The sequence below is a fragment of the Rhinolophus ferrumequinum genome, chromosome 9 (genome assembly GCF_004115265.2).
Source record: "Rhinolophus ferrumequinum isolate MPI-CBG mRhiFer1 chromosome 9, mRhiFer1_v1.p, whole genome shotgun sequence".
Classification (NCBI taxonomy): Eukaryota; Metazoa; Chordata; class Mammalia; order Chiroptera; family Rhinolophidae; genus Rhinolophus; species Rhinolophus ferrumequinum.
Window position 1 is genome coordinate 68,546,745 of NC_046292.1, and position 4,546 is coordinate 68,551,290.

Here is a 4,546-nt window from a genome sequence, read left to right on the forward strand (position 1 = left end):
GTAACTAATGGAATACACACAGACACACACACACACACACTCGTATTTGGTTTCAATCCAAGTTATAGTTACTAAAATTGATAATAGTTTGTCTCCTTCATATGAAAATTCTGTGATTTGGGAGAAAAGAAATGACAATTTTACTTCATTTTACTACTGTTAGAGTAGTTTCTGAGGCAAATGGGATATAGAACTGGATTTGGTTTATATTTTTATGGTTATTGTTTTCGTGGTGGTAAAAATAATGGCAAATGTTAAATCCATTTCTTAAAAAAAAAACCCAAAAAACAAATAAAGCCCATTAATAAATCAAAGGATAAATTTTGTGAATACATCTCAAATATAATCTTGAGTTACTGAGCAATAATTTTTTTCCAGCTTGTCTGGCCTTTCCATGTCCCAAATTTTAAGACTTGAAACCTGCATATATTAAGTACCAGTACTACTGGTTGAAGACATGATCATCTCTTTCATTCCTGCTCTGGAAGGTGGCCTTCCTGTTCTCACCCATCATTGTGTGGTATATTTTCCAGCTTGGTATTTAATAAATTCCATCCTATTGGTCAACCCAAGTACAAATGTCTAGTAAATCCCTTCAATTACACAAAGTACAACTCATTAACCACATCACACACTTACCTTATTTAGTGATACATTTAAACCTCAGTGATTATTCTCTATCCACTAAAAAAATGGCAATAATTCTGGCATTTGTATATGGTTCTTTCAGAGTAAATAGTGCTGAAATGATGCATACAAAAGCTGCTTTGGAGAGGGCTACACTAACCTCCTCATGTCTTGAGCAAGTCATTAATTTAATGGAATTCTGTTTTCAGCTTAGAAGAAAATGATTAAAGCTTACGTTTTCATGCCACAAATGTGCCAGACCCTGTTGTATCCCTGAGGATACAATCATGAACAATACAAGTAAGGCTCTACATGTCCAAATCTTATAGGCCAGAGAAAAGAGAAAAGAAAGTAAATAAATTACAAGGGAGTTGTTAAGTGTAATAGTTGTGATAGTGCTCTCAAGACCATAGAAATACAGGGAGAGACATCTAACTCAGCTTGGGGGTGGCACGAAGGGTCAGGGAAGGCTTCTTGGAGAAAGGTATTATCTAAGGCATAGGATGAATAGAAATCATCTAGAGAAAGAGAGATGGAGAAAGGAAGAGAGGGAAAAGTGTAGGTAGCAGGAAAGGCAGGACCAAAGCCAGAAATAAGAAAAGTCATGGGCCAAATCAAAGGTTGAAAAACATTCGTTTTGCTGGGGCCACCCAGGGACGAGTACACATATGAGATAAAATAACTTTCTAATAGTAGAGTATAACTGTTCTCCAAACTCATCTTTTTTTTTAAGGTTTATGAAGGAAATGCAAGTTGACATATTTGCACATTAATATCCAGGTGTAACTCAGCTTCGTTTTCATTTCAGATTGCCTTACATGAATATTTTTATAGTGAAAAGTCACAGTTTTGCTATTGAGTGCCATACGCTATGCTTTGACTCATTGTTTCTTTTGAGCTAATCAGCAAAGGGTGTGAGGAGGCTGGGGCACTGCACAAAATATGGAACGCTTCACAAATTTGTGTGTCACCCTTGTGCAGGGGCCATGCTAATTTTTTCTGTATCATTCCAGTTTTAGTATATGTGCTGCTGAAGTGAGCACTCCAAGCTCATCTTACTGACTGAATTGGGATCAAATTTTTCAGCCTCTATGGACCACGGCTTCTTTTTCCTTCATTGACATCACAGTGGATCTCAGTCAAAGGCTTGACCAAGGGTGCTGTCCAGTGTGGAACTTCTGTGCTACAAAACTTTATTTGCAAAGATTTTCTCCTGCTCACAATTTTTGTCATGGATGGAAATAAGGCAATGCAAAGGTGAGAATGCACAGGACCTCAGTTTCAGGATTTCCACCACTCTACTAGTGTTTCATGATGTGCCAGTGATTTAGTAGAAACGTATGCAAATTTTGTAGCGCAAATGAATTCCGTATTGACTTCTTCAGTGTAAGGTAAAGTGTAAGTACAGATGTTTATGTAAACTGTGAAGAAGTCAGCAAATTCAGCCTCACACTTTTAAAACATATTATTGATATCATTTCATTTTCTTTTTTAATACCCCATACCTCTATCAGTTAGCATAATTTTGCTAAATTGCAATTATTTATTTTTATACTAGTCTTAAAGGGTAGAATCATATATTAATCATTTCTGTAGACCTGGTGTGTAACTGACACAAGTAAGTATTGGTTGAGCCAATGAAAATATACATGCCTTGGCTCTAAGTATATGACTACATTACAAGACAGATGTCTGGTTGGTTCAGCAGCTTTAAAGACTGACCTGTATCAATATACAGGGAAAAAGGAACAAAAGGGATTTAAAATACATTTTACTTCTGTTCACTGACCTCTGAAATCTGTATGGTACGCAACCATTACAAAGCCCTTCCATATACATTAATTCATTCAATCCTTACGACAATATTGTGAGTAGGAATCTAAGACTCAAACTAAGGATTATGTAGTTCCAAAGACCAGTAACATAATAAAAGATAGTGGATACATTCTGAGAAATGGATCTACACCTGACATTCACTCTGGAGTCAACTTGTAAGAAAAATCATAGGTATTTAAAGACTTCTATTTTATTATTTTTAAAAAATTTTTAGAGACTTTTAGATTTGTTTTTCTAATAGTAAGTAGAAATGAAAACAACAATTTGGTTATTTGTGCTACTTTGCTTATATTATAGATTCAACATATCTTAGAGTTGAAATCTTTTACCTATACATTAAAGAAAAGGTCTTTCAGCTTTCGTTTGAATGTTCAGTTCTAAGGATGAGAGCCTCCTATTTTATTGAGATAAAAACCTCCATCCATTAACTTGTCTCCATTGGTCCCAGTTCTTTCCTTCATCAGCAAAGGCACTCAGTTCTCCTACAGCTTCTCATATGAGATGGTTTCCAGGGTTCTCACTCTATAATGAGTAGATAAAAGCTCAGGGCCTGGCATCAAGGTTTGTTATGTGATCTTAGTCACTCATTATGTGACAAAAGTAAACAATTGTGAGGATTAAAACTAACAACCCATGTGATATGCTTAGCATTAGTACTCAATAATTATTTTTCTTAAATTATATTTTATCACTATTATTAATCCTGGTCACTCTATAAATATGTGCCTATTAAAATTCAGCCCCCAAATTCAGACAAAATATTTCAGATGTAAGCCATAGTACAGCAATTAATGAATTTGATTAACGTTCTCCTAAGTCTTGGCAGAAGAGAATATCTCTTTCAATACAATAAACAAACCATATGCATAAATACCATGATTAGATTCAGATATGTAAATAGAGACATGATTTTCTAACTTTGAACAAGTTATTTTAACTTGTTTCCTAAGGTAATAGAAGACTATGTGGCATGACTAATGTTTATAAAACCACAAGAATTCTTACACCGAATGTGAGGAAAAGACCTGCTCACACCAACCAAGGCCCTTCCCTCACTTCAGCAGTGGGTGTCCCCCAAGAACAAAATTGAGTGCTGGGACACAGAAGGGAGAATACTGTGAGACAGGAGTTTGTAATTTTGTTATCAATAGCTGGTCTATTATAGCCATAGTGGCCTACTGTTTTAATATTGCAGCACACTAGGCTGTTTTTCAAATACATTGTCTTCAGCCTGGAATTACCTATTGGAAAAATTCATAGGTCCTGCTATTGTTATGATGCTGTATTATATACTAAAACCTTTTTCTTTACTCAGGTAGGAGCCAAAACAAACCAACAAAAATCAATAGCTTCCCTGTTTTCTACTTCCTTTCTTCCATTAACTCTAAGAAAGGGAAACAGATGCCTTCTCATATCTTCATAGAGTCTCATGCACGTACGTGAATGGATGAGAGATTACATACGTAGCTAGATGATTAGATGGATATAGAAAGATAGAGGGAAGAATGGTGGGATAGATAGGCAGGTAGATAGGTAGACAGATGATAGAATGAGAGATGAAGGACACTATCATAGGAAACACCTCAGGCTAAGTATCAGGACACTTGAGCTCCAGTCTTGACTCTGCCATTAACTTGCTTGTGATTTCGCTAAGTCCCTTAATCTCCCTTGATTTTCCCATAAAATAGGGCTGTTGCCAATGAGCATGTTGGTCCATATTTGTAGGTCTTGAACCCTTAAGAGGTAGCACTGCAAATCCATTACGACTGTCCTATTTGCCACCATTCTTCCCTATTGATGGGTTGTCAGGATTCTCAGCAGAAGGCATGCTGTTACTCCCCATACCTCCCAAGCATACTCTCAGAGATGCCCATGTTTCCAGCACTGGAGGTGGTTTGGGATATCTAAGCCCAAATGATGGTTAGGTTCCTTCCTGCTAAATTCTACGATTAACTATATATAAAAATAGCCTCCTAAAATTTGCCACTTATGACATATTTCCTATGAACATAATGTTTTGTATGGACACTGATTTTTCTAAGTCTGAGGAGCAGGCTGCTTTAGAGCTACCTGATTTTCTTAT

General features: G+C 36.2%; 1 non-coding gene across 1 annotated transcript; it reads right to left on the reverse strand.

Moving 5' to 3' along the window:
• Nucleotides 1-1,563: 1,563 nt before the first annotated feature.
• LOC117027913 (U6 spliceosomal RNA) lies at nt 1,564-1,670 on the reverse strand. The gene has a single exon (XR_004424027.1). It is a non-coding gene; the product is annotated as a U6 spliceosomal RNA (small nuclear RNA).
• Between the last annotated feature and the right edge of the window lie 2,876 nt (nt 1,671-4,546).